The sequence below is a fragment of the Felis catus genome, chromosome B3, assembly GCF_018350175.1.
Source record: "Felis catus isolate Fca126 chromosome B3, F.catus_Fca126_mat1.0, whole genome shotgun sequence".
In the NCBI taxonomy this organism is placed as follows: domain Eukaryota; kingdom Metazoa; phylum Chordata; class Mammalia; order Carnivora; family Felidae; genus Felis; species Felis catus.
Genome location: NC_058373.1, coordinates 102223275 through 102235924, shown reverse-complemented (window position 1 = coordinate 102235924; position 12650 = coordinate 102223275). Strand labels below are relative to the sequence as shown.

Genomic DNA, 12650 nt, shown 5'->3' with positions numbered 1-12650 from the left:
TGCCTCTGCAGATTAGCTTGCATTTTCTAGAATTTCATACAGATGGAATCATATGGTATGCTCTTTTTTTTTTTTTTTTTTTTTGGCTTCTTTCATTCAGCATTATTTTGAGATTCATCCATGTTGTTGAGTGTATCGATTACTAGTATTCCATTGTTGAGGGTATCAATTACTCAGTAGATGCACCACAATTTGTTTATCCATTCACTTACTGATGAACATTTGGGTTGTTTCCAGTTTTGAAGTATTAGAAATAAACTTCTAGAAATAAAACTTCCGTGAACATCTGTGTACATGTCTTTGCATAAACATATACTTTCTCCTTGGAAGTGAATGGGTGGGCCCTAAGGTGGGTATGTTTAAATTTTTAAGAAACGACCAAATTATTTTCCAAGTAGTTGTACTATTTTGTATTTCCACCAGTAGCATGAGAGTTCCAGTTGCTCCACATCATTGACAAGAGTTGGTATGGTTAGTCTTTTTAGTTTTAGATATTCTAATAGATGTGTAATGATACCTCTTTGTGATTATAATTTGAGTTTCCCTAATGACATTGTAAATGTGTTTTTGCCACCCATGTATCTTTTTGATGAATTGTCTGTTCAAATCATTTGCCTATTTTTAATTAGGGTGTTTGCTTTTCTTATTGTTGAGTTTTGAAACTTTTTGATATATTCTATATACAAGTCCTACATATGGTTTACAAATATTTTCTTTAAGTCCGTAACTAGTCTTATTATTCTCTTAATAGTGTCTCAAAGAAAAGAAGTTATTAATTGTAAAGAAGTACAATTTATCAATTTTTTGTTTTATGGATTGTGCTTTTGGTATTCTAATCCAAGGATCCTTTCTCTACTAAATCACTTTTACATGTTCACTGGAAATCAATTTACCATATATATGTTGGTCTGTTTCCACACTCTGTTCTCCAGTGATCTGTTTTCATGCCAATACCATGCTATCTTGATTACTTAACTTTCCAAATTTGTCTAGCTATTTTATGTCTTTTTCATTTCCAAATGAATTTTACTAAAAAAAAAATTTTTTTTTTGGAGAAAGAGAGAGAATGGGGGAGGAGCAGAGGGAGTGAGAGAGAATCTCAAGCAAGCTCCATGCTCAGCACAGAGTCCAACACAGGGCTCAATCCCAGGACTCTGGGATCGTGACCTGAGCTGAAATCAAGAGTTGGACACCCAACCAACTGAGCCACCCATGAGCCCCTCCAAATAAATTTTAGAATTAGCTTGTCAATTTTTACATGAAAAAAACTGTTAGAGTTTTGACTAGGATCGCGTTGAATAAATTTAGGGAGAACTGTCTTCTTCACAGTATTAAGTCTTCTGGTCCATGAGTATAGAATATTTCTTTATTTATTGAGGTATTAATTTATCTCAACTATATTTTATAGTTTTCAGAGTATAGGACATACATATTTTGGTCAATTTATTGCTATGCATTTGATATATTTGGTAGTAGGGTAAACAGTATTGTTTTTAATTTCAATTTCCAATTGTTTGTTAGTATATAAAAATACACTATTTTTATATATTGAACTTATATCCAGAAAACTTGCTAAAGCTCACTTATTATTTTTAATACCGATTTTTGTAGACTCCATAAGATTTTCTGCATAGACAGTTATGTCATTTATGAATAGACAGTTTTATTACTTCCTTTCCAATCTAATCATCTTTTATTTCTTTTTCTTACCTTATTGCACTGGCTGGAACCAGTACAGTGTTGAATAGAAATGGTGAGAATAGAAATCTTTGCCTTGTTTCTAATTTTAGAAAGAATGCAGTTTTTTTTACCATTTAGTATAATGTTAGCTGTAGATGCCCTATAACCAGTTGAGGAAGTTTCCTTCTATTCCTAGTTGGCTAAGGTGTTGTTGTTGTTTTTTTTTTAAACCGAGAATTGATGTTGGATTTTGTCACATATTTTTCTGCATCTATTCATATGATTCTTTTTTGTCTTTAATATGGTAAATTACAAAGATTGATTTAATAATAGCTTTATTGAGATACAATTCACAGAGCATAAAGTTCACCCTTTTAGAGTGTACAATTCAGTGGATTTTACTATATTTGCAGAATTATGCATCTATCACCACAACCAAATCCCATAACATTTTCATTATCCTAAAGGGAAACTCTGTTCCTATCAGGAGTCAGTCCCCATTTCCCCCACTCTCCCCAGGTCCTGGCAACCTGTATGAATTTGCCTATTCTGCACTTTAATATAAATGGAATCATATTCAATGTGGTCATTTGTGAATGGCTTCTTTCACTTGGCATAATGTTTTCAAGGTTCGTCTATGTTATGGCATGTATCAGTATTCCATTCATTTTTATGGCTAAATAATATTCTACTGTGAGGATATACCACATTTTGTTTAACCATTCGTCAGTTAATGGGCATTTGATTTGTTTCCACTTTTTAGCTATTATGAATAACGCTGCTGTGAATATTTGTTACAAGTGTTTGTGTCAACATATGTTTTCATTGCTCTTGAGTATATACCTAGGAATAGAATTTCTGGGTCATATAAGTCAGTCTGTTTCATCCTTTAGGGAATTGCCCCACTGTTTCCCAAAGTGGTTGTACTATTGTGAGAAGGTTCAATTTAACAGATAAGGCTATTTAGATTATTTATTTCTTCTTGAGTGAGTATTGGTAGTTTATGCCTTCCAAGGAATTTGTCCCTTTCATCAGTTGTTGAATTTATCAGCATAAAGTTGTTAATATTTCCTTAGTCTTCTTTTAGTGTCTTTATAATGTGTAGTAATTTCATCTCTCATTCTTACTATTGATAATTTGTGGGGGGTTTTCCTGATCAATGTAACCTACGTTTATCAATGTTATTGACAATGTATATTAGATATTTTAAAAATCTTTGTGTGTCACTCTGTCATGTGGAAAATTGAGTAGGCTCCAAGTACACCAGTAGGCAGGCTATCCTAGGGTTCATGAAATATAAAGGCTCACATACCCAATTGAAACGCATGGATCACACTTTTTATTAAATCAGTGTACAGCACTGTGAGAAGCAAGGGGGGGGGGGGAGAATGGTCAAGTTAAACACTTAGGATAGGGAACAAGTGGCATCGATAGGACTATCCTGGGGCATACTATGTTATATGTATTCTATCTCAGCTGCATCAGCTTTTCCTGCTGCAGACATGAAGACTAGAGTTGAGGTTCAAACAAGTGGATCCTGGGTCAATGATACTTGCTCTGTTAGAGAGGTGCAATTAGTCAGAATCGTAGCTTGTAATATAGTCTGTTGAACAGCCATGGACGGCACGTGGAACACTAGTAGGTAACACTAGTGGGTGGTCGAATTAAGGACTCATGAATATTGATATATAATGTATCATTGAATATTTAGTGCCCAGGTGCCCCGCAGGTATGTTATTACCTCATGTACCCTTGGATCTTGTAGCCCTTTTCATTGATGTTTAATCCATACATGCTCTATTTACTAATTACTGATCTATACTTGATGTATCTTATGAGTTCATCCACCCATTTCTTTTCTTATCCTCTATAGAATTGAATATTTTGAAACTGTACATTGAATGCACTAAACCCTCCCCCTATTATTCCTTCTTTCTGTGACACAGTCACCTACTTGACACATACCACCCACTGAACAAGTGTTAAATAAAAAATAAGCAATACCCTCAGCTAGTATTGCCATAGAAACATACTTATTCAAACAAAGAGTTCCTGCAATTAAATACATATGGGAAATACTGGGTTTCTTTACTATAGGCCTTGTTAGTGCCCTAATGCACTAACCTTTCTGTGAGTGGTACCTTTCTGTGAGTGGATATCACATGTACTGTCCTCAACCTATTGACTGATGGACCACTTTACTCCAGGTGCATCACAGAACACATCTTAGGAGATGCTACCTTGGGAATTGCTCTGTGCAAGGCCTTAAAGAGGGCTGGGAAATGTAGATGTTTACTACAGCAGGTGTAGGCCAAGCAGTATACCTTGTGTACTTTGTAAACATTCTGCTTTTCTGGGTTAGAAAGAAAATTATGACAAGAAGCAAGATAGGGAAATTGAAGTTACTCAGGGAGTGAACTGACCAAATTATTCATTCAAGGGTTTCTCTAATTTACCCTCTGGAATAAATCCAGGGACGGTGCCCCATTCCCAATCAGCACAGTGCTGACAATATTCTTTCACAAATGGCTTATAGACTGCTGCATAGGCAGGTGCTTTGAAAGGTATTAAGATTATACAAAGGACACTTCCTTTTCCACAATGCTGGGAAAATATGCCTAATAGGACTTCAGGGAACCCAGATCTCTATGCATGATTATCCTGGATGGCCAAGGGATTCTAAAGACTTGAAACTGAGTTTATTGGAGAATGTATCAATGGGAAGATAGCATGTTTCATTTAGTAGACAACACAGGAAAAACAGAGCCAATCATAGGTCTTCTACCCTGTTTTGCTCCATTTCATAGCCTCTGCCCCCCAACACCAACGTGCAGGCAAGTACTCCCACTTCTGGCCCCTCCCTCTCTTCTGCACACAAAGCGGCCTTCTTCTTGACACTCTTGTATTCTCTTCCTGGCACCCTTCTCCCAATCTCTACCTGTGTAAATCCTGCTCATCCTTCAAATTGTTTCCTCTGGTGAGCTCTACTCAACTCCTACCTACTAGGTTATGCTTTTTTTCCTATCACTTATCACAAGTGTTAATTACTTAATGATTGTCTCTTCTATGAGGTTGTGAGTTGCGTGCGAGTGGAAACTGCATTGACTACTTCACTACTGAATCACCAGCACAAGGCACAGAGTAAGTGGTTAGTAAGTCCAGTTGAATGATTGAAAACAGTATAGGTGCTGATATATTTTGCAATGAATTTAGGGCAGTTTTGTCTTCCCTTGCCTTAGGTCAAAGTCTTCTCAATTCCCTTTCTCCAAGGCTTAGATTCTCCTCAGATTCTTTTTAGATACTCATTCCAAGAAATGCCTCTCTTATCTATTCCCTTATCAGAGAAGAGTTTGACATCAGCATATACAGGCTAACGTCTCTCACGTAATCTAGAGCAAAGGAGCTTTGGAAAAGCAATGTTTTCTTTCTAAGTATGAGGTGTTCAGAGTTCCCAGTGAGCTTGAGACTGTAGTGAATAGCTTGTATGTTCTCCCAAAACCTGGCATGAAGGACTGGTGTGTCTGTGGAGAGCCATGAAGCAAGCTGTGTTTGCAATTATGCTGCTGGTGTTGCTGGGAAGAATGCATAGAAAGCTGTTCCAGGGTGGGCACGTTCTCTGCAATGTTGGGAACACAGCTCCTTAGCGGTAGAACAGTTATACTAGACCTGCTTCAATCAGTTCCTCCTCAGGGTACTTGCCTGCCTCTCACCTCTCCGATTTCACTCTCACACCCATGCCTGGGGCTTGAAATTTCCCTTGCCCACCCCAAAGTCACCTGCTTTCAAATGGATGGACGTGATTAGGCAAATATGGCTGGAGGCAAAGTGGCTGGAGGTGAGGACAGTCTCCCTCTTGCACTTTCTCTTGAGACAGGACTTTTTCTGAGGTGAAAACTTCCTTGAAGCACTAATGAAGACCTGCATCCCAAAGGGGAAGGAACATAGCTCTGCACTGGACAGAGCTGAATTTTACCCCTTGCTCTCAGTTGTTGTAAAAACTCAATGAGATAATGTGATTAAAGCCCTTAGGAGACCAGATTGCACATTGTTAGTGCTCAAAACATGGTAGCCATTTAACTATTAGGTGTTCATTGGATATTCTCAGAGGATTCTGTGTCTCCTGCTTCAGTAACATGACACTGGATGGAAATGGCTCGTTCACTTTTCTCTTTTCTCTACTAGACTGTAACATCCTTGTAGGCCCAAACCTAAAACAATGCATTCCAGATCCCATGATTAGCTCACATTCGTTGAGTGCTTATGATGTCAAACACTAAATGCTTTAATTCTCAAAACCCTAGAGTTAGGAATTACTGTTTCATAGTATTTATAGCTGAAGATATGGAGGCACCAAGTGGTTTAAGTAACTCACCCATTGTGATGTATCTAGTAAGTGGTGGAGACAGTATTTAAATACAGTACGTGGGGTTCCAGAACCTGTGCTCTTTACCACTGCATTGCACTGCCTCAATCCTCATTCTTCTTAGGTTTTCCTCATTTTTCTCCACCTACACCGTGGAACGTATCATCCCTATTGTCTCCGTCTGTGCTTATGGGGCTAAAACTATTCTGTGATTCTCTTTGTGCTAATGCCTCACAATGCCTCATGTAATAGCATGCTCTACAATTGCTTCTCCATTTGTCTAGTGCTGGGTTTGGCATACTAAGTTTATGTACCAATTATGCTCTTTCACAAAGCATCTCTTGGTTCCATTGTCTGACTGGATACTAGACCGAGTGGATCACTGGGCAGACCTTTTATCCTTTTGTGTTCTTAATGACAACCATCTGTTTCCTAAAGCAATTGAAATCTTCAGTTATTAGCATAAAGGAAAAACATTGACTCTGGGCACAGCCTCACACTACTGGTACATGCCTGGGGCATCAGTTACCACCAAGGTTTGCCTGTCCACCTTTCTCAGAGAGAGTCTGGGTGAAACTGGGGTTTCCTTTCAAGAACAGATGCCCATGCCCCATGTGGTTTTAAAAAACATGCAAATCATATATACAAGAATATTATATATCTTTGGAGTTAAATAAATAATATAGCCATCATCCCTCTCAATAGAATATTATCGGATTCCACCCAGTCCTCTGCGTACCCCTCCCCCAACCCTCCCCCAGTAATGCCAATATGCTTTTCATTATACAAAGAGTAGGAGTTGTTTGAGAGCAATACTTTCTGGATGAGTAAGTCAGATGTGATTTCCAGGTACTTTGTGTGAAAGATGCTAGCAGCAAACTTGGGAGTATTCTGCGGTTTCACATTCTATTCAAACTGATGTTTCCGGAGAGCTGTTTCTGATTCTGACTTCACAACCACTGCAGCACAATAGTGTACTGAGAACAGATGTGTCAGTAAATTGTGGTCAATGTGAAAAATTAATTTTTGCCACAGTTGGGGACACGTACTTTTATGGCAACGGCCATTAGAATATTAAGCTGAGCAGTGTGGCAGATGGTGAAAAGCAGAATTCAAACAGCAGGAAGAAAGGTGGAGAATACCAGTGAGCCAGTGTCCAAGAAAAATGGTTTCTGATAGGCAAGAACTTTGCTGTCAAACTATGTGAGAAAACTTGTGAGAGAATTTGGTCGTGGCTATAGGCATTCTACTCAAACAGGAATGCTAGTGGGATATCGTGTGCCTGTCCCTGAAGTGTCCACTCCTTCCAGGAGAGCCACCAGTTCCAGTACTAAGAAAGGTGTCTCAGGGGTGCCTGGGTGGCTCAGTTAAGCGTTGACTCTTGATTTTGGCTCAGGTCATGATCTCACGGTTCATGGGATGGAACCCTGCGTCAGGCTCTGCACTAACAGTGCAGAGTTTACTTGGGATTCTCTCTCTCTCTCTGCCCCTCCCCCACTTGCAGGCGCTCTCAAAATAAACATTAAAAAAAAAATGTGTCTCAAGGACCATAAAAGTGAGAACCATTACTCCAGCCAGCAGATATTTGTGAAGTGGTTTAACAAGTTTTCATTATTTATTCCCTGCCACTAATGTACCCTTTGAAGTAATTTCACTGTCTCTTCCGTCCCACCACTAATGAATTAGAAACACTCATGTCTGCCCAGGGCTGGAGGAAATGCAATGCAATTCTACCACAGATTTGGTAATGTCTGTATGCAGCGGCTAAAAGATCCAAAAAACTGGACATAATTTTCAGTGCTATTCAGTTTGTGAGAAGATTAAGTTAAAAACAACAACAAAGAAACTTGGAACTTTAAGGAAAATTGCTTTCAGAACTTGGAGGGGGGGGGTAGGGGACACATTTCAGGCCATGAGGCAGAAACCCTTGGAGAGATGCCCAGAAAAGTAGTATTCCCATCAATCCTTCTCTATGCATCTCCTCTCCCCTAAAAAAGGCATGACTTCCTATTCTAGAACTAGAATGTGTGTGCTTCTTGCCTGTAGGACTTGCTGAAGATGATATGGCTGCAATTGAGTGACTTGGGTAACTTTCTTCACCTTTAAGATGAAGTATATGGGTGCCTGGGTGGTTCAGTTGGTTAAGCATCTGACTTTGGCTTAGGTCATGATCTCACAGTTCATGGGTTTGAGCCCCGCGTGGGGCTACGCTGACAGCTCAGAGCCTAGAGCTTACTTCAGATTGTCTCCCTCTGCCCCTCACCTGCTCACACCCTCTGTCTCTCAAAAATGAATAAACATTGAAAAAAAGAAAAGATGCTGTATTAAGTGGCAGCCTAATTGATATGTGAACCATGTTCTTTAGGATGAGGTGTTTTTTATTTAAGTAGGCTTCACGCCCAGCATGGAGCCCAACATGGGGCTTGAATTCACAGCCCTGAGATCAAGACCTGAGCTGAGATTAAGAGTCAGATGCTTAACCAACTGAGCCATCCAGGCACCCCAGGATGAATTTTTATATCTCAGGAAACATACAGAAAATCTTCACTTGCATTCTTTTTTGTTATAGTTAGGATAGCCATATAATCATTTATCCTCAAAACCAGGACACTTGAGAATACAAGGAGGGTGCTATTAATAATTACACCTGGACAACATAAACCAGAATTGTTCCAGGCAAACTGAGATGTATGAACACTTATAGTACAATCTTGGTGTTCAATAAATGTTTTGTCACATTATGTAGTTTTTAGGCCCCAAGCATGATAATCTAATTTTTTAAGTTTATTTTGAGAGAGAGAGCAAGAGAGTGGGGGAGAGGCAGAAAGGAAGAGAGAATCCCAAGAAGACACAGGGGGTGACCTCACAAACCATGAGATCATGACCTGAGCCAAAATCAAGAGTCAGACACTTAACTAAGCCACTCAGGCGCTCTAGGACAACCTAATTTGAAAGAGGAATATTAATATAGGTATTATATACTAGAGGTGTAATCTTTTAGTTATGCTAATGCACCAAATACATCCCTTTGGCTAGAGGGAAGAGTGTTCCATTTTCCCCCTTGTGTACTTCGGATACTTTGAGCATTCTGATCTGTTTTATCGTAAGGTAAGTGAGTGAGCACAGGAAGCTAGTCAATTGCAGCAAATCGCACTGCTGAGCTGAGCTCAAAGCTAAAAACTCTGTTCCCTGGAGTCCCCAGCAGTTGTGCTGTTCACTGAACCATGAATGGATGCCTTCTAGAATTTGATCAGATTTCTATTGCAGATTCACCAGAGGTGGAGACTTATTACTACTTTTCAGATAAGAAATCTGGTGAAGTTTGTAGAGTTCACATTAATCCTCTTCATCCCACTTCTACAAAAAGCGTGGGTGCTAGTTCTTCCTAATCATTAGTCATGTAATTAGGTCTTTTTTTTGTAGAGATTTCTTTGGGCATTCAAGAAGGGATCCAGGTATTCATTAAGTTTAGTCCTTAGGATTTTTGTGTGTTGCAGTAACTAGGCAACAGTTCAGATGTTTTAACTTAGCATGTCCTGTACTAGCAAGTTTAAAAAAAGAACTGTCAAGCCATACTTGGCAGAACCTTCCTTGGACTCTCCCACCCTCTGTACAGTTCTCCTGTACATCTTGGCTGTTCCTCCACTGCTAACAGAGACCTCTTCTGTCTCGGCCACTCTGACAGCCTTGTCCAAGCCTTTCTCACCGAGGGGCAGCTAGATACCCAGTGTGCTCAATAATTGGTAGGACTGCAACTAGGGGTTTGATCACCCATTACCTCTCGTTAACAACTCTTATATCCAGATCTTAAACCTACTCTTAACTGCTACGCCTTTGAACATAATTTGCCTTTGTTTATGAAGATATAACTAAGTTCTAAGTAGTTTAAGAATTGTGCTTATCCATCAACTATAAGAATATGCATTTCAAACACAAACTCTAGCTCTTTAAAGTGAATATCCAATGAAACTGATTCAGTTGACATAAAGCGTGTAAAAGGCCAGCTGCATAATGTTCAATGTCAGATGGATTGGACTTTCTAGGTATACAATTTTGGAAGCAGAACTACAGCACTAAAGCAACCAGGATAGGCACATGTAAGATGTTGTTCTTAGTAGCAGCATTCTGTAGTACAGTGGTATACAGGAAAAGCTTTGCTATCAGTCACACCTAGGATTCTAATCTCAGTTCTTTACATAGGAACTGTGTGATCTCTATAACCTCTTAGCCTTAGTTGCATCATCTATAAAATGGGGATGAGAACTGTCCTTGTCTTAGAGGTTTGCTGGGAGGCTTAACTGAGATAGTGCACATAAAATGTTTAGTAGTGTCAACTACTTGTTTTCGTCTCCTCCTAGATTGTGTATTATCTCAAAAGCAGAGGTGTTAAGAATCAAATGAGCTAACGTATGTAAAATGTGCATAGAAGCTATCATTAGCCCCCAGTAAACGAAGCCATTAAGTAGGACAATATATGAAGCTCTATTTAACTTGATCTAAAAAGTTAACCAGTTATTTTGGGAGTTTTCCCACAGCTTTGGAACCTACCAGTGGCAGCTTAAGGGAACAAGAACAAGTGGAAGAGAAAAGGCAATGGTCTAGACTGGTAAGCAAGCAACTGCATAAAAAGGGTACCGGATGCCTGAACAAAAAGTAGACAAACCCTAAGCCCTGGTGACAGAGTTGGCGCCATCCATTATTACTATGACTTTGGGAATTTACTTAAATAACCTTTTTAAGGCTTCCTTATCTCTAAAAAAGGATTCTTTTTAATCTACCTAACTTTAAGGAATGCTGGTCTAAATGGCGGTTTAAAAAAGAGGCTTAACATAAAATAAGAACCACAGCAAAAACTGACCAAAGTGTTACATTTCCTCTTAGATGATACTAACACTCGTAAGCATAGCTTAGAATTCTAGGTGGCCTGAGATTCTATTATACTTGTGAATCTAGGATTGTGATTTCAGCAAACCTCAACAAAGAAACCATCATCTACAACCATTTCTGAAATTTAAAAGCAGCAAAACATCTGTTCCCCCAAGCAACTTATCTGTAAGTGCTATGAACCAACTTGTGTCCCCCCAAATTCACATCAAAGTCCTAACCCTGGATGTGATGGTACTCGAGGATGGAGCCTTTGGGAGTAATTCACTTAGATGAGGTTACAAGGGTAGGGTGCCCAGATGGGATTAGTGTCCTTATAAGAGACAACAGAGCTTGCTTCTTCTCTCTCCACTATGAGGACACAGTGAGAAGACGGCCATCTACAAGCCACAGAGTCCTTACTGGGAACTGAGCAGGACCAGCACCTTGATGGGAGGACTTCCTGTCCTCTAGAACTTTGAGAAATAAATCTCTGTTGGCTAAGCCACCCAATCTGTGATGTTTTGTTATGGCAGCCCAAGCTAATACAGTAAGTAAAATGATAAAGTGGAAGAGTGGAATTGCTTTAGTGAAGGCACAGAGTAGGGAGGGACTAAGCTCTACCTTCTCCTCATCCCTGGAAGCGCAGGGCACCACAAAATAAGAGTGAAAATGGAACTGTTCAATGCCCACACGAGGAGAATCATGTTTACATGCCATAGGAACAAACTGAGGGATGGCCCAAATTCTCTTCTGGTATTAGAATTGTGTATTGCATTGTCTTACTGAAAATAAGTAAGCGAATAGGATTCTACTTTGCGTTAGAAACCTGCTGCAAAAGGATTGGTGCTAAGTTTTAATATGGTGGTAAAAAGAGAACCTGCTTGGGTCAGGTCTCCAGGGAAGAAGGTGTTGGCTGAAACACTGTCATCTCATGATGGGAAGGAACCCTAGCCCACCTTTAGGAGATAGGAAGTAAGACATCAAATGCAACTTAAAAAAATTTACAGTTGCACGGTGTCCAATTATAAGGCAAAAAGCAGAAGGCTCTTTCAAAAGCATAATATAGTACAAGTGACTCGTTTATAGCCCCAACCACACTGGGGTTCAAGGCAGGCTAACAAACCCCCCTGTGGAAAGGGAATGGTGAACTGTACCAAGTTTATTAATGTGGCCCTCACCACAGGCACAGTAGTTATGACAAGAATAGAAAAATCTTTCATAAAAGTGGGGGTGGTGGCAGCTGGGGCAGAGAAACTCTGATTATACAGATAACCTGGTTACAAAGAATGACATAGCCTTGAAGAGAGAAGAAGAAACCCACACAATGGACACCATGTTGCTGAAAGTGGGTTTGAGGAGGGTTGTTCCCAGGCAGCCTATTTAAATGCCTTCGTGAATGCAGGTCACACACAGAGGAGCGTCTCAGGCCCACTCTTTCTTTTTCTTTCTTTCTTTCTTTCTTTCTTTCTTTCTCTCTCTCTCTCTCTCTCTCTCTCTCTTTCTTTCTTTCTCTTTCTCTCTTTCTCTCTCTCTCTCTCCTTTCTTTCTTTCTTTCTTTCTTTCTTTCTTTCTCTCTTTCTCTCTCTCTCTCTCTCTCTCTCTCTCTCTCTCTCTCTCTCTCTCCTTTCTTTCTTTCTTTCTTTCTTTCTTACAACAATTTTGCAGTTAATTAGACTAAGGACTTCTCAGGGAAGCTCAGAACTGGGCTGCAGAATAAGATACATGGAAAAACTATGAAACC

The 12650-nt window shown here is 39.5% G+C and overlaps 1 long non-coding RNA gene across 1 annotated transcript in view; it reads left to right on the top strand.

Annotated features, from left to right (window-relative positions):
- Positions 1 to 12650, top strand: part of LOC102899873 — a 69811-nt gene that overhangs the window by 39664 nt on the left and 17497 nt on the right. The window contains exon 3 of the long non-coding RNA XR_006599608.1: positions 10579 to 11456. This is a non-coding gene — a long non-coding RNA (uncharacterized LOC102899873). The remainder of the gene's footprint in view (positions 1 to 10578; positions 11457 to 12650) is intronic.